The 18060-nt window shown below is 39.4% G+C and overlaps 1 protein-coding gene and 1 long non-coding RNA gene across 6 annotated transcripts in view; one reads left to right on the top strand and one right to left on the bottom strand.

Moving 5' to 3' along the window:
* LOC105475331 (uncharacterized) overlaps nt 1–4725 on the bottom strand; it is a 32449-nt gene extending 27724 nt beyond the window's left edge. Inside the window, exon 1 of the long non-coding RNA XR_011622060.1 lies at nt 3616–4725. This is a non-coding gene — a long non-coding RNA (uncharacterized lncRNA). The remainder of the gene's footprint in view (nt 1–3615) is intronic.
* A 167-nt stretch (nt 4726–4892) lies between these two features.
* The window catches only part of LOC105475332 (lysine methyltransferase 2E (inactive)), a 103290-nt gene continuing 90122 nt past the window's right edge, over nt 4893–18060 (top strand). For 3 of the 5 annotated variants that reach the window (XM_011730496.3, XM_011730498.3, XM_071094718.1), the window contains exon 1: nt 4922–5221. The gene's annotated coding sequence lies outside the window, so the exon portion shown is untranslated. Of the gene's footprint in view, nt 5222–18060 lie in introns of all 5 variants that reach the window. The other 2 variants (XM_071094719.1, XM_011730495.3) reach the window with 1 other exon arrangement.

Raw genomic sequence — 18060 nt, 5'->3', positions numbered from 1 at the left:
TGTAGTTCCAGCTACTCAGGGGCTGAGGCAGGAGAATGGCTTGAACCCAGGAGCTAGAGGCTGCAGTGAGCCAAGATTGCACCACTGCACTCCAGCCTGGGCGGCAAAGCAAGACTCTGTCTCAAAAACAAAAAAACAAAAACAAAACTCAGCTAAGTTTAAACTGGTAGAATAGAGTCTGGAAGAAAATAAATTAGTAAGTAAACATTTCCTTGCTAAACAACTGCAAGGGAAAAACCAGGATATAGTTTTACATTTGGGACAAATATTAATCAATATACTTTGAGAGGGGCACTTAAAAATACTCTTTTCAGGATAAGAAATATTAAGGCGATATATTCTCTAAGAGTAAGTTTCTATATAATCTAACTTAGTTTAGGCTTAAGTTGTACGAAATACCATTTGTATTAGGTTGATAACCAATTTAGTTTATTAGGAATGGTACTATATAAAAGATATATGCTGATGGAAAGCACATTTGATACCTCAAAAGACAATGCTGACAACGCCACTTTTGCAGTGTGCTTACAAAGGAACAAAAAACAAAACAAACCCCAAAGGCCATTTCTTTCTCAAATAAGAAATACAAATGCAGGATAAACTTCAGTGCTTGCGCAAAAGTAGGCATTAAAGAAAAATGCTATAAAATATATTTCTTAAAAATATGCAGCGCAGTTTTTTTTTTCTTCCCACCTTTTTGGGGCAGAACTATCTCTGGGCCATCAGCAGTCTTCTCTCTTGTCTGGAGCCTCCCTAACCTTCCATATCTTATCCAAATTGTTGATCAAAAGAGCTCTTTAAAAAGAGTTTAAAAGCCAGTATTTACAGTTTATAGACTCTACAGTTAATCTTATCAATCTCTAAAAAACCTTGTACACATGAATGCCTATCAAGTGTCAAGCACTAGGCTGGGTTATCAACGTAAAGAATGACACATTTACTTGGGAGTAGGGATTCTGTCGAGTTTAAAGAGGCAAAGAAAAGGCTCCAATTGTGTTATCCAGAAGTGAGAAAGATGCACTCCAGGTAGTAGGACAAAAGCACAAAGGTATGAGATGGCAAAGTACTTTTGAGATGGCGTGCATTTTAATTGTAGCACATCAGAAGATATGCTATGTGAACCTAGTAAGCTTATTGCAATTGCAATGTTCCAAAGTTAAGAGACAATGATTTCAACAAAAATAAGGAAAAGAAGGTTGGGTTGTAATTTACTCAAATAATCTTTGTGAGGGGATAGGGGAAGAAATTTCTGAGGAAACAAGTACCAAGCTTAGTATTTTCATTTAGCTCAGAAAGCCTGCAGTCCCCAGTAAACTTTTACATTGCCTACCTATAGCTCTGAAGCTGGCAGAGCTAAGATGGAGGTGAAAATTGGAGAGGTATTGGAACATAATAGGCCCAAATGAAATTGCCCAGGCATAATACACGAACGTATGAAGGCAGTCAAAGAAAAGTAATTCCAAGTATGAACAGTATTTAAAATGCCATGGGAAAGTCAAGAAAAATTGAGAGCTCAAGAAGTTCGTGGATTTGGCAATCAGGAACAAGGAAGGTACACTCTGATTAAAGGCACAAAACAAGGAAAGGGTGTTTCCATTCGCTTGGAAAATGGCCTCTTTTCCTTATTAAGGCACGGTGAAAGTAGAAACATTCTGAAAATTACCTTAAAATCTACTGACTTCATATTTAGTTCCTTTTTTAAGCAGGAATAAAAACTGCTATAAAGGAAGGGGAGACATCTTACACGTAACAAAGTAACCCTTGAAGACATTCAAGAGTTCTTAATGCTTTCTATTCAGAGTGGACCTAATTACATTCTTTGTACTAATTATTTATAGTTCATCCACATTCAGTTGCTTAATAACTGAAAAAGGAAATCCACAAAAACTAGTGAGGATGTAAAGATACACAAACAAATTAAAAACCCAATCATGTTTTCAAACTACCAAGAGCCTACAACTAAGCCTTAAGGATCTGAAATAGCACAACCTTGACCTCAGGTTCTTTTCAGGTCCAGCAATCATTTTCTCCTAGCACCAAGCATAAGTGCTCCATCAAGAAGTAGGCCAGATTTTAGCTGCAAATGTGTTTGTTGAGTAACTCCCCACCCTCTACACCACCCAAAAGGAGAAGCCCTGTAAAAATTTTTGCTAGTTTTGACTACTATAGTTTAGCGAAGTGGGAAAAACAAAAAACATATTCTACCTTACTGAATATGCCGAAATAGCCCTTACAAACTGCTGGATATTTTCTCCTATCGAGGTTTCAAAAGCTAAAAGTATAGTTTTTACTACTACAAAAGCGCTTCAAATGTCATAATGATGCAGGAATCTTAAGGAATAATATTCACCGGAAGTGCTTATAATTCCATCTTTTATTTTTAAAAACTACAAAAGGGCAACAGAAAGAAAACACGCTAAAAGTACTGAAAAGTCTTACAACTTCATACAGTTTAAAACACGGCTTTTATTCTGTATTACTAACGCCTAATGCCAAAAATAAAAAATAAAAAGTAAAAAGCAGGCCTGGGGCAGTGGCTCAGGCCTATAATCCCAGCACTTTCGGAAGCTAAGGCGGGAGGATCTCGACAGTTCGAGACCAGCCTGGCCAATATGGTGAAACCTCGTCTCTACTAAAAATAAAAAAATCAGCCGGGTGTGGTTGTGGGCGCCTGTAATCCCAGCTACTTGGGAGGCTGAGGCAGGAGAATCGCTTCAACCCGGGGAGGCAGAGGTTGCAGTGAGCCTAGATCGCGCCACTGCACTCCAGCCTGGGCACAACAGAGCGAGACTCCGTCTCAAAAATAAAAAATAAAAATAAATAAAAAAAGCAAATTCCACCGACAAAACTATATTCTTAAGGGATGTACAGATAGGAAACTGGAATAAAGAACAGGAAGTACAGAAGGAACAGTCTGAAAAGGACCCTTGAATTCAGATGGCTGCTTGTGCCGTTTAAAAGCAATTGAAGTGTTCCTGGGTGTTATTTACACCTTTACATTTGTTTCTAAACTTTGGAAATACTTTTCTATTTCAATCTGAGAAACTGTTTCCTCAGAAATTAATCGATCCTCCTTGACGTTGTACCCCCAAAAGCTAATTTACCCCTCACTAGGCCTCGCAGTGACCCTCAAGGACTCATAGATTCCGAGTCCCACGTCAGAGAACTACCACCTTACATAAGTATACTTTGCGGGGAGAAAGGCAGATAAGAAAACAGGGCGCCAAACCTTCTCCACCAACAGCCGTCACACCCCACGAGGAGTGTCCTGCGGGGGCTTTCCCCTGGGAGCCGCAGCTGTTCTGCCGTATGGGGGAGGGGAACGCTTTCCAACAGTCATCTCTTCCTCTTCGGGCCGCCAACGCCGACCGCACCACAGTCTCCTCCGCCCAAGCCCTGTCCCCTCCCCCGCCCCGGCCTGGGTCGGAGCCAAACCCCACAGGAATGCAGCCCGGTCACATGCGCTGCGGCGGTGGACGTGCCTCTCCCCCCGCGCCCCAAGGAGACCCAGCGCCATCTTGCCCTGACGCAGTTACAAAAGTCACGGGAGAAATCCTGTCTCCTCCTCCGCGCCAGCGCCCCAAAGTTTCGCAGAGGCCGAGCCGGGGCCCTCACCTCGCGCAGGGACAGGAGAAAATGGTCAGGGAAGAGCCTTGCGATTCCCTTCGCCACTGCTTGGGTTCCACATCGGCCGCGGCAACAACGATCGCCATCGTCACTTCTCCCTCTCTACCTTTGCAACAGCCTCCCCCTACAGCTTTGGCCCCACCCGCTGCTGCAGGATGAGGTCATCGCCAGCCAACCACGACGCGCCCGACAGGACATATCAGGCGCCGATTGGCTGCCGAGACCACCTCTGCCTCTCCCCACTCCGCTCCCCCCCGCGCTCCGGGTCGCTGCGGGGCAAGGAGAAGACGCAAACCATTTCGGGGAAAGACCCCGAAAACAAGAGCCGGAATCGCCGTGTCATTTTAGTGGGGAAACCCTTTTATTCTTTGGTCTCCCCTTTTTTCTTCGAGATCACTGTCTCTCTGTCCCTCCCTCGTTTAATCACCGCCACATAAAGGAATTCCCACTCCCCTCCCCGCACATTGTCCCACCGGTGGGGAAATCCTTCCCCGAGGCCAAGAGAAGTATAGGAGGCAGCGACGGCAACTGCACCGACGGCAACGGCAGCTTTTTACCCCGAAACACGGTGGCAGGGAGGCGGCGTTGACGGTGGCTGCATTTTTCCTGCTGCTTCTCCCCCCGACCTCTTCCGTTTCTTGCTCCTCCATCGAGACAGCGCGGGACTCGCCAGCTCCGCTTTTATCCGGTGCCCGGAGCCTGCGCACTGGAGCCTCCTCAGCCCCTAGTGGGCGTCGAGTGACACCCCAACCGGGTTCACCCAGCGCCGGAGGCCAGACTGGGCTGGGGGAGGAGGGGGAGAGGGACGGGGAGACGGGACTGGGGTTGTTTGGGAGGAGGAGAAAGTGTATCGCTTTCGAAGGGTGACGGGAGGGAGTTCGTTCCCAGGCCCTGCTGTCCTTGTCCGTGCACCCAATACTGGCATGCCAAGCTCACCTATATCCAGATTTGAGGGCCACTGGGGGAAAGGGGGAAAGAACCAGTCCCACCGAACATCGACACTTCCTCAAACCTTCGGTGGATTGTTGAATGCATCTGTTGTCAGAAATACAGAGACTCCGTCCCCCTCACCGCCTCCAATTTGCTATCTTCGAGCCTCCGCTGAGAGGCAACGGCGGGTTGCAGCCCACAAGCAAAATGGCGCCGGGCAGCTTCATCCCCTCCCCCTCTGCCCCTGCGGAGCGGGACGGGCGGGCCCCGTGCACTTGCCGCCGCCGCCGCCGCGGCCGCCGCCGCGGCCGCCGCCGCCGTCGCCGCCATTTTCCCAGAGCGAGAGGCAGTGACACTGAGCGGGCGCAGGGGGCCGAGTCGGAGACCGTGCCGGAGTTCGGGAGCGGCAACAGAGTGGGCATAGACACTCCGAGCAGCCTCGCCGTCGCCTCTGCGTTCCTGTTGACTGCCTGGGTGCCCCCTCCCCTACTCGGTTCCTGGTGAAGAGGCTGCGCGCTGCTGTCTGGGGAGGGGGTGTGTGGAGCCGGGTCCTGTGTCCGCAGTGGCTGCTGTCGGGGGGTCGCCTGTTTGCGGAGGTGCGGAGAGACTCCTTGGGGGTCTAGCACATAACGGAGTTCGGGTGTCTCGTGTGTGAACATCACAGGTCAGTGCCTGTCGTCTCCGTGGGAGTTCCTGGGGCTTGCAGGGTTGGGGGACTTGTGTTTGAAGGGGGAGGGAGGTCTCTCATCTTTATCCTTAAGCTGGGGGAGTAGACGTTGACTCTTAGGTGTCTTTGCCGGCGCAAGACGTTGCTTGCTTAAATCCAATGTATCCTTTCTTTTCCCTGACCCTAGAAATGGAGCATTATGGCGGGTTTTAGGGTTGGGGAAGGGGAATCTGGCAGTTAAACCCCCTTGAGAGTGGGAGTTAGGGAGGGGGCGCACTCCTCATTGGCAGCGGGTTAAGGCCGCTTGAGTGAAGAGGGAGGCTTGTGACTGTTAGTAGGGTTTGTGTCGAAGTGGTCCCAGGAGCTGCCAGCGCTCCCTTTTCTCAACCGTGTCTTGTTCAGGTGCTGAAAAGCCATATAGGCCCCATTTTCTTCTTCCATTTCTTGATGGACAGTCTCTGGTATAATGTGCACATGAATACGAAGGGGGTAAGAAGAACGCCCTGGGCATCTCTCTTTGTGGGAAAGCGAGACAGCTAGCTCCTCATCCTCTACTGGAGAGGGTGAACCCGCCCCTGAGGTGGTCACCCCAGTACCCAGCCTTCTGAGTCTCCTCCCCCACTCGTTTTGCATTACCGCCGTGCTTTACTGTGCCGGAGCCTTAGGATCTACAATATGGCTCATTTCAGAAAAGCTTATTTTGACCAAGGGATTGGCACAGACTCTGTGGCAGCAGACACAGATGAGAAACAAACGGTTCACTGTGCTAAACGAGGTGGGGGTGAGAAAAAACAATCCAGAGTGCTCTCTTCTACTGGCCTTAGTTCCGTATAGATCCGTCCTTGCTGGGCTCTGTCTTAAGAATGATACAATTTAAAGTCAAAGAGAAATCGCTAGAGTTAGTTCTAGAGTAAACCTCGTTTTGCCTATTTTGTTCCCTTTTTAGAGATGTGAATAAGGTAAGGTGTTTGGAGTTCTGGAGACCTTGGAGAGAATTAAGTGAGGTGCATTCAACTCTAGGCTGGAGACACGAATACCTATTTGGAAAATAGTCTGTTTTTTCCTTCAATTTCTGAGATGGGGAGTAAAAACTGAAATTTCCCTCTTTTGTCCTTTACAGATTCTAAAAATGGCGGCCCCAGGCTGATGTTGTGGTAATCTAATCAGCTCGGGTCCTCCACACCCCATGCAGTGCGTTTGTCTGCAGCATATTACAGGCTTATTATGTTTACATGAAAAGACAGGGCTTTTTTTTCCTTCCCCGAGCCAGTTACAAAAATGTGTTGATTTTTTACTGCAAATTACAATGCTGTGTTTTAGTTGATTAATTTGATTCGTTTTTCCTGAAAGGCAAATAAAATGTCTCCACTTTTGAAAAAAAAAAAAAACAGGCTTGCAAATTTCAGTGGTGATGATAGGTGCGCTTCAACATTAAAAAAAATTATTTTGGTACCAATAATAGTTTTTGTTTGGTTTAATCCAGCCATGTTTTATTCAGTATGCCAAAGTAGATTAAAATGTTTAATAAGTGTATAAGTACAATCTATTTTGTATGATTAAATGTTTCAATCTAGAGTAAGACATTTCCCAACCACTTCTTGACCCATTTTGTGGATTTTGGTTTTTGTATGCTGTTTCAGCTTAAATTTTAGGGAGCTGTACAAACAAGCCTAAACCTGTTACTTCATTGGGTGTAGAGATGCCATTATATTTTGCCATCCATTTTTCCCATGTATTTAAGCTTTCCTTAAGAATTTTCAAAGTTGATTGTGTATTTGGTAAAGTGAAGCTCCGTGCTGCCTTTTAACAATCGTCTTACAGCATACTATCATCATTATGTAAGTTTAAGGCTCCGATTCTTGATTTTTTTTCCTCTTCAAATATGCCCATTTACCTATTATAGGATTGTGGAATTTAGTCTGTTTTAATAGACCATAAATAAAAACATTACCATAATAGGGTCTTGAATCCATTTTATGCTCTTTTCAGAATCTTACAGACTGAGACTGAAAATTAAATGGTGTCAAGTGTTATTTAACTGTATTTTTTAAAGTGTGAAAGATTAGAATTCACTTTCGTAGTGGGAGTTCTATCTTTTTGGGTGGAACTAAGCAGTGAGATATGAGTGGGCCATTAATGACATTTAATGACCATTCTGATTGTGAAGCAACGGAAAGATGAGTGCCTTTCAATCTAGTAGTACTTAAAAAGGTTGGAGAGTATACACTGTTTCATGATTCTTTTATTCCATTGTAAATATTTTAGAGCAGCATTTACTTCATATGGTGACTGTATCAACTAGGTTGATGATAAGGTTCTAGCCTACGAAATAATTAGAGAAGTAACTGGCTTAGGGATTTTCTACATACCAGTGAGCTTCATCATGGAAGACTGAGCACACAACCTTACTTAGAATATTTGAAATATTTTATTATAAAGTGAAATGTTGGTGGGTAGTGGGCGAGTTTGTATAGGAATTTGAGGTCAGTACTCATTTGTATTTTGATATGAGCAAGTATATCAGTCCAGATTCTTCACTGCTGTGTGAAGATTGTGCATGATTAAGGTCTGTGGTTCAGAAGCTTGGTACTTTAAACTTACTATTCAGTATACAAAGTCAGTGTATTTTTATAAATTTGATTTGTGTGGCCGTAGGAGGGAACAGTGTGCCCAATGTTTTTCTTCGTAGAGACCTTGGTTAGGTCTAGACAGACAAAGCAGTTGAACTTATTTGGCTTCAAATGAAAAATACCAAGTTAGAAATTATAGGAAAAGCTGTCTTCAGTTTACTAGCTTTCTTCGTATTGGCTTGCTTTATTGCTTTAGGTTTTGTTTGTTTCTTTTTGGTGGTGGTGGTGGGTGTTTTTATTTTTATTTTTATTTTTGATGTTTTAGTTCCTGTAAAATGAGACTGGCTTTTTTTTTTTTTTTTTTTTAAATATTGTATTTTTATGGTTATTATTTTGAATGGTTACTTTATAAATAACAACGCTATAATTGTTTGTTTTTTGTTAATTTACTATGTATATTTTAAGTTAGGATTGTCTAGGCAAATTTATTAAAAGGTTAGGCATAATTTTTGTTCCCAGAGAGTTTTGAAAGAATTTGGTCCCTTGGGGGAAGCTAGTCAAATAGTCTTTGTTCTAGGATAGCTGAGTTTGAAGGATTAGTTGTTTATCTGTTTAAGTGGATTTGTAGAAAACTATAATGTAATTGGAGAGTAAGTTTTATTTTTAGAGCCTACATTTTGATCATATATCCTTTCGTTGTCAGTGTAAATAAAAGGATCTCTCTGATCCCAGTTTAAGTGTAGAGCCTTGACAGGTCTCCATTTCCCATCAACTCTGTAGGACTAATAACTGCCCTACAATTTTGGCTTGTCTGACTTCCTCACAGCTTCCAGCGAGAAATCTTTGCCATATATGCCCCCAGTAAACTTTAGGACTTCTTGAATCTATTGAGGAAGTAAAGAGAAAAGCTAATTAATAGGAGAAAAATTTCCCCTTAGTATATACCTTAGTGGTCTTAGGGAAATAATAATTTCTTAAATTGGCTTCTTAATTTCCAAGAATAATGTACTCATTTTCACTAATCAATCTCCTAAAGAAACCTGTGGTTTAATTTTTAAAGGTGTGTTTTATGTAAACCCTAACAACTCTGCATTTCTGGAAGCTACTACTAGGACTTAAATGTGTACAACCATACTGTGCTTAAAATGTATAAAACCAACAGAACTTTGAAGAGCTATCAAAACTGGTTGGGAAATACTAGTATGCAGTTTTCTCAACAGATGCTATTTTATGTTTACTATTTAAAAAATATTTTAATAATGTATAAAAACTTTTATCTCCAAAGGATTTATTTTTAGCAGATGGTAGGTGCTTAATTATTTCTTGGATGTGAATCTTTTGTTGAAGCAAACACATTTACATCTCAAATACGTAGGGTGATCAGGGACTGTTCCCAGTTATGTGTTAGAATAAATGTTAAATACTTGTATTCTGTGAGACTTTTTTCCCCCAATTTCATGATAATTTATGAGACTTTTTAATATTGAAAATATAATTATTTTTACTTTATGGTAAAATTGCTTTTTGTGTTGACTGGCAAATTAACAGCAATACTATTTGAAATATTACTCTATGAATGTTACTGGCTTTTAGGCTGGGTTTAAAATTGAAGTGGCTCGTATTTGCTACCTGTTTTGTAATGTGCAAAAGTTGGGGGGAGCCTTATTTTTTTCTTGACATTGACAGGATAATTTTTTGTATTACCTACAAATTTACTTAATATGGAGGAATAATATTTGTTGTTTTCTACACTAAATTAGAAGTGGATGGTATTTAACTAAAAATCTTGCAATTGCTATTAAACATTTTACTTTATATAAAAAAGGTGTATTTTACTTTATATAAAATAAATATGAGTATTTTACTTTGTATAATATAAAATGAGTATTTTACTTTATATAAAATACTCATTGTTTAATAGCAATTGCAAGATTTTTAATAGCAGTTGCAAGAGATAGGAATTAACCATATTATGATGCAAATTGCTTTTTGTTATTGTGAACTTCCATGCTAAGTGCTACATTAAAAATCAAATGAAGGTGACCCAGACTAAGTTAATTAGATCTTAATTCAAATCTTTAAGGATAAAAGAAGTTTTTATTAACCATTGGTAACTAGGATGCCTTTTACTTAAGTCAGAGTCAGGAAAAGCAGTTGGTCTTATATTTCACTAGATAACATGTTTTCACTTGATATGAAGTCAATTCTTTTTTTCCCTCATGAACAGCTCATAATTGGATTTTATTTTTGGACAGAAAAACTTTTTTTATTGTTAGGTGAATTTTACAGTTTTATTGGAAATCTTATTTGGTTATTTACCAAAACTATTTAAGCTTTTTGGGATGTTGGACATTTTCAATGCAACAGGTCAACAAGGAATTCTTTTTTGATGTGTTGCATTAAGATGCCATTAAAACAGACATTATAGCTTTTAATGAGTAAATAATTAACCTGTAATGTAAATTGATGTGTAAACTACTTGTTCATTTTTAATTAAAATATTTTGTATTTCAAAACTTTGAAACATGAAATCTGGGTTTAGAAAGGATCTGCATGCAGGTCAACGTGATAAGCAATGATCTATGTAGCTTTATTTTTACAACACTTGGACAGAGAGGTAATTTCTTAGCAACTCTTAGGTTGCTTAGAGTTAATCCAAAGGAAGAAACAGTCCTTCAGAAGACTAGGACGTATCAGATATTAATTATTAAAAATAGGCTGGGCACAGTGGCTCATACCTGTAATTTCACTACTTTGGGAGGCCGAGGCAGGCGGATCATTTGAGGTCAGGAGTTTGAGACCAGCCTGGCCAACATGGTGAAACCCCATCTCTACTAAAAATTACAAAAATTAGCCGGGCGTGGTGGCAGGTGCCTGTAATCTTACCTACTCAGGAGGGCAAGGCAGGAGAATTGCTTGAACTCAGGAGGCAGAGGTTGCAGTGAGCCAAGATTTTGCCACTGTGCTTCAGTCTGGGCGATAGGGTGAGACTCTCTTTCAAAAAAAAGTAAATTAAAAACAAAAAATTCTTGGTCCTGAATTTTAGTATTGAGAAAGATGATTTTGAGTAATCACACCGGTGTAATAGCCAACTTGGTTGCAGCATTTAAGGTCATGCCTGTCTAGCATACGATAATGGATTGAGTTAGTTTTGGTTTGCGGTACTTACAACTTTAAAGTTCACCTGGCCGGGCATGGTGGCTCACGCTTGTAATCCCAGCACTTTGGGAGGCTGAGGCAGGTGGATCACCTGAGCTCAGGAGTTCAAGACCAGCCTGGCCAACATAGGGAAACCCTATCTCTGCTACAAAAATTAGCTGGGCTTGGTGGCGGGTGCCTGTAATCCCAGTTACTTGGGAGGCTGAGGCAGGAGAATCGCTTGGACGTGGGAGGCGGAGGTTACAGTGAGCCGAGATTGTACCAGTGCACAGCCTGGGCGACAAGAGCGAAACTGCATCTCTAAAAAAATAAATAGAGTTCGTGTAATTATGTTGTCTCATGTTTTATCTGAGACCAAAAATGTTTGAATTTTTTCATTTATCTTGACTTTTGTTTTCATAGGGTATTTAAAATAATTTCCATTTAAAGTCTTAAAAATTTACACTTACAAATTATTTTAAACTTATTTTAGTTGAATAAGTTTAAACTTAAAGATTAAATATGTTTTCCTGTTCTCTTTACTGTTTGGCCTAAGATGAAGCCTAGTGTCAGTGGGTTTCAGTAAAAAGTGAGGAATATGGTGAAAAGAATTAACCATTACCACTTCGGATACTGTGAGGAAAACATAATTTGGGTCTTTCAGAGGTTCCACATGTAAGGAGAATGTGTATGAGAAAGATACACTTTTCTAATATTTTTGTTTTCTTATTTCACAGACTAATATATGTAATTGTTTCTATTTTTGAGTTTACAGAGAGATAATCTTGAGTTCCTCTTATCATCTTGCTTTATATAACATTTAAAGAAAGACAGCGTTCAGGAATTTGAAAACCCCATTTCCTCTTTAATGAAGTGACTGAGATGGGAAGATTCATGATGTGACTAATTGGAATGGTTAGGACTGTGGTCCAGTAGCCATAAATAGGGGTCTGAGGTTGGTCTGATACATAGTAACTCTTACCCAGAAAATAAGTCTCTACTTCTTCTCTTTCAATGAAGCTGCTTAATTGGTTGCCTTGACACAGTCTTATTACATCTTACATCATTAAGCCTTCACTGTAACAATATTTTTGAAGCACAGACAAAAGATGAATTTGAGTAGCTATTATTTTCCTGGCACCACAGATACAGAGAGAGATAAGACTGTCCCTGCTTTGAGAGAACCCGTAGTTTATTTCACCTTCTTAAAAGCCTGCTGTCTTAGAGTTTTTTGGATGCAAGGAACAGAAATCAGCTCTAGCTAGCTTAAATAAAGGATTTGTTATAAGGCTATAGGGAAATCTCACATAATTTATTTGAAGAAAGTACAGATGGGCCTCACAGGAATTGGCAAGGTGTCAAAGAGCCACTATTCACCATCTTGATCCCTTCTAATTATCTGAGACTAGTTAGAGAGATGGTGGTGGGGTGGGTGTTTATGGTGTGTAGAGTGGGGTTTCTCAGATGTAAAGCAAGAGAGAGACAGCTTTAATTCTCCTGAAAACAATCACCTTTTTTCCAGGGATGTTCAAAGGTATTTGGGAGGGCTTCCAAAACTAAATAATTGATACATCAAACTGATGATTCAGTTTTTAATTAAAACATTGCCACACACATATGATGAGGAATGCTTAAAAAACCAAGGTATTTTTGGTTTTTACTTAAAAATAATTTAAAATTTACAGAAAATTTACTTGAATAGTACAAATAACTCTCTTACACCCTGTACCAAGATCACCTGACTTGTGATATTTTGCTGTTTGCTTTATTATTCTGTTTATATATACACCTGTTATTTTTCTTGAACCATTTGAGAGTGGGTTTCATTGCCAGTAGTACTGGCCCCTTTACAGCCCTTATTACTGAAGTATGCATTTCCTAAGAACATGCATGTTTTCCTAAGTAACCAGAGTAGTTGTCAAATTCAAGAAATTTAACATTGATGTAATAATACTAAATAGTCTATATTCTAGTTTTATCAATTGTCCCTGTTATGTCCTTCATTAGCATTTTTTTCAGTACCATTAGCCAATCCAAGATCACAGATTGCATTTAGTTTTGTTGTCCCTTAAGTCTCTTTTGATCTGGAACAGTTTCTCCATCTTTGTCTTTTATGACATTGGAAGGCTTATTATTTATATATTGCCCCTCAGTTTGGCTTTGTCTTAAGGTTTCTTCATTCAGATTATGCATTTTTGGCTGGAACACTGGCTTAGTAATATGTGTTTTTCTATCGTCTGGAGGCATATGATGTTTGTTTGCCCTTTACTATTATGTTCATTTTGATAGCTTGGTTAAGGTGTTGAGTAGTTTATTGTATAGTTGCTGGTTTTTTTTTGACATTACTAATTAATTTGTGGGGAGATACTTTGAGATTGTATAAATATCCCCTTCCTCATTAAACTTTCCTCTTCAAGATTTAGCATCTATTGATGATTCTTGCCTGAATAAAGTTTTTACTCTGTTGGTTGTAAATACATGAAAGTTTTTCTTTTCTTTTGCTTAATTAAAAAAATTTTCTTCTTTTCTTTACTTGGATATATACATATACACCAGGGTTTTTAACTGATTTCTTTCTGGATAGTTGGGATTGTGGGAGTTTCGTTTTCTTGTTTTTTCTCTTCCAGTTTTTCTGTAAGGCATATGGGCTGCTTTTAAAATCACAAATAAAATAAATTTTAAGGAAGAAAAGTATAGATAAGTTAGACAGTATTATATGGATAATATTCCTGTACAGTTTTCCACCCAAATGGGATTTAAATAGTTTCCTGGATGCTGATCTAATTTGAAATCCAGAACACACACAAAAAAGATGTGCTTCTAGTTCCTTATTTAGTCTTTAAAACTATTGCTAAATGAGTCATGAGTTACAGTTGTATTGTTTAGGTTTATGATTTGCTAATGCCAGCAGCTTAATTTCGAAGGGCCAAAAACATCTTTCAATTTTGATACTCCCTTTCTCCATTAAAAAAATCCATTACCCCATCTCTACTAAAAATACAAAAAATGAGCTGGGCTTGGTGGCGGGTGCCTGTAATCCCAGCTACTTGGGAGTCTGGGGTAGGACAATTGTTTGAACCTGGGAGGAAGAGGTTGCAGTGAGCTGAGATTGCACCATTGCACTCCATCCTCAGTGAGAAGAGTGAGACTCCATCTCAAAAAGAAAAAGAAAAAAGATCGTTAAGCAATTTTTTTTTTTTTTTTTTTTTGAGACGGAGTCTCACTCTGTCGCCCAGGCTGGAGCGCAGTGGTGCGATCTCCGCCCACTGCAAGCTCCGCCTCCCGGGTTCACGCCATTCTCCTGCCTCAGCCTCTCTAGTAGCTGGGACCACAGGCGCCCACCACCAGGCCTGGCTGATTTTTTTGTATTTTTAGTAGAGACGGAATTTCACTGTGTAAGCCAGGATGGTCTGGATCTCCTGACCTCGTGATCTGCCCACCTTGGCCTCCCAAAGTGCTGGGATTACAGGGGTGAGCCACCGTGCCTGGCCCCGTTAAGCAATTTTTAAAAAGTAAAATAATATTTTTTGGAAAACATTAAGATAGGTTCTTTTTCACATACATTTCACATTAATGCTTTTTAAAAGGGGATTGGTGAGATGGTATATACACAGATGGTAATACAGCAGAGCATGAAACATCTGTAACTCTAGGGCAAAGCGGTATATGGTTTCTAGAACTTTGTAATTAAAGAAATATATACTAAGGTTAAGAAGAACAAGAAAAGGGAAAGAAACAGGAAAACACTTAGTCTTTTATTACATTATAATAATACTCATCAGTTTTATGTATTTTCTTTCAGTGATAGCAAAATGTTGGTAGTGAATTTGGATGATTTAATTTCTTTGGAAATTTTCAGACAGCAGGAGAAGAAAATTTTGAGACTTACAGAGTGCATATTCTCTAAAACTTAAAATTTTCATATTTCACAACGGTGGAAATTAATGAAATACAGTGGATACTTACCATTTGGTAGGTGCTTTAAAAAATAATTTGAATTGACTGTGTGCAAATATGTCTTAACAGATTAATGGAAGTTCAGTTTGTGGTACTACTAAGTCTTATTTCAGTGTTTAAACAAAAGGTATGGCGAAAGGTACAAAAACAAGCCCCATGGTGAACGAAAGGATTTTCTTTCAGGCCAGAACTCCCATCCTGAACTTGTAAAGGAGCACCTTAATTGACTGAAGTTAAGAATCTACATTTAGAATTGACTTAAGAGATCGCTTTGTTATTTTTTTCTCACTGTGACCCAAAGACCTCATGTATCAGTTATATTAAAATGAACATTCTTGGGGCCCCTTTCCAGACCAGTATAATCAAATATTTAGAGTGGGTCCTTGAATTTGGGTTTTAGTACTGGCTGCAGCTCATTTTTGTATTCCAGTTCTCCGCTTTTATTTTATAAGCAGACTGAGCTCCAGAGAGTTTAAATGATTTTCCCAAGGTCATAAAGTTAGATAGTGGTTAATCAAGGTTTAAAATTTAGGTCCTGATTCTTGGTGCTTTATACTTTTCCAAGAAATCATGCTGGACATTTCTCTTTAAAAGGCAGGCCACTATTTTCAGAGTATCTGAAGTAAGCAAATACTGGTCTTTGTACAGTGTCATGTGACAGACTCTCTGTCTGCTGCTTTTTGTATTCCAGTTCAAGATGATTCATTGGTTTCCAGAACCTATAGGCTATTTGGATAAGGAGCTTAATTGAAATCACAGCAGTACAAATTGGGATCAAGTTGTGGTTGAGCCTTGAATGCCAGAATAAAAGCATATATACTTAAGAGGAGTGCTACTGAAAAATTTGCACTGGGGAATGACATATGGAACATGGCTTATTTACCTCCAATTCTTAAGATGTAAAAGTAACATATGTTTGTTAAAAGAACTCAAAACAGTACTTCTTTAGAAGCTGTATTGTATAGAGTAGAGACTCCAGAACCATACCACTTTGGTTTGATTGCTCTCAAATCAGGTTGTACTACCTTGGGCAATGTTTTTTACCTCTTTGTGCTTTTGTTTCTTGGTCTGCAAAATGGAGATAATAATAGAACCTATTTTCTAGAGTTATTTTGGGAATTCAATAAGTTAATTGGGGTAAAATTCTTAGTAAGCTCTCTAGCCTTTTCTGTGATAGTTGTTTCTGGAAAAAAGTAAATCTCTGACTTCTGTGTATAAGGTCTATCATATGCTAAAGTGATCACTATTTATAGTTTTTTTTTTCTAAAATGTTTTATGTAGGTACTATAGATGTTTCCCTAATCTTCATTTAACCAGTGTGCAGGATTAATAATTCTTCTTTTAAAAATACTAATGTCCATGTAAGTTGAATGAATGTAAACTGCTTTCTGTTGCTTCCACCATTTGAGTTGAATGCTCATGGAAGTCATAGGTTTGTTCCCCAATTGGCTAATTCCATTGTACTTGTAATGTGTTTGTATTATTCTATTAAATGTTACGTAAACCAATGATAAATGAATGTGAAAAGAGAACTGTGTAAAAACAAACTAAGTTAAATGCTTTGGAAAACTTGATAAAGGCAAATTAATTGCTGAAGAACATTGTAGTCAGGTTAGGTGTGGGCACGATGACTAAAAGATCATAGGGAAAAAATAGAAATCTAGAAGGAAGTCTGCTTTCAGATTGCCCCAGAAAAATCTAGGTAACTTATTTTGAAATATGTTGAACAAAAAACTGTAGACAATGCATTATTGATCTGGTTTATGTAGGAACAAGAAACTAGAATTCTAGTCTGGGGAGCTATACTCAAAGAATACATTTTGGCTTGAAACTAAAAAATTGATAAGGACATTTTAAATTAAAAGTACAGTATTTAAGGTATATTTTTTGTAATTCTTCATATTAACCTTGATGAACTCACAAACATCTAGTCTCTTGTGTATATGTAAATTTAGATTTCTTTAATTCAAAAGGGGATGGATCCAGTTACATACTGTAACTCTTTTGATCATTTAGTGTCTTGGAAATCTAAAAATGGGACTTCAGGATCTGACTCTGGTTTATCCAGTGGGATTTATAGGACTCTGCTAGATGAAATAACAGATTTCAAGTGGTTCTGGAACATACCAAGATCCAAAGACCTTTGTTGTCTTGTGAGATTTAAATTCTTTTTTAGGGAACTTTTGCACTCTGATAATACTATAAACTAGATTAATTTAGTGGCAGATAGTTGAGTGCCTTCCTATGTAAAAGCATCATAGTAGCTATCAATTTTGTTTTGTTCATCTTGCACATACTGCTTCCTAATGGAAATAAGTGATGATTGTGTTGGTTAATATCGCTGGAGTCAGATTGTGTAGTTTTTTTCAAATGTAAGCCTGTAATTGGTGTACAGTAACCTAGTTGCTGCATATTAGTATTAATCGTTAGCTATACATTAATCTGTCAACCGTTTGATCTTTGAATTGTATGTTAAAACTGGCAAATCTCAGGCCGGGCGCGGTGGCTCAAGCCTGTAATCCCAGCACTTTGGGAGGCCGAGGCGGGCGGATCACAAGGTCAGGAGATCGAGACCCGTCTCTACTAAAAATACAAAAAATTAGCCGGGCGCGGTGGCGGGTGCCTGTAGTCCCAGCTACTCAGGAGGCTGAGGCAGGAGAATGGCGGGAACCCGGGAGGCGGAGCTTGCAGTGAGCCGAGATCGCGCCACTGCACTCCAGCCTGGGCAACAGCGTGAGACTCCGTCTCAAAAAAAAAAAAAAAAAAAAAAAAACTGGCAAATCTCATGGATGTGATATGGTTGTACCAAAAGACAAATGCTGTTTTATTGTGTAATTGCTTTGAGAATAATTGTGAGAAACTGGTATTTATCATTTAAATTGATCTAGAGTGATAGTGCAAGTTATAGGTCAAAGAAGATTATGTTGGCATAGCTTAAAATTTCACTTACAGAAGTTTAAAATTGATACCTCTTACCTCCTGAAGTAAATAGTTTATTAAGGATTTTGGGAAAAGCAATTCTAGTTCAATCCCCAGCTACACATAGCAATTTCCTCATGCTTAAATGGTTTTTATGAGTGGCTGATGAGCTCACTATATGTGGGTTATTTTTCATTTATATATAATCCCTTTGCAGAAAGGCTCCCCCCCGTTTTTTTTTTTTTTTTTTTT

This window comes from Macaca nemestrina, chromosome 4 (assembly GCF_043159975.1).
Source record: "Macaca nemestrina isolate mMacNem1 chromosome 4, mMacNem.hap1, whole genome shotgun sequence".
Classification (NCBI taxonomy): domain Eukaryota; kingdom Metazoa; phylum Chordata; class Mammalia; order Primates; family Cercopithecidae; genus Macaca; species Macaca nemestrina.
Note: the sequence above shows the minus strand (reverse complement) of the source record. Positions and strands in the feature narration are given on the sequence as shown.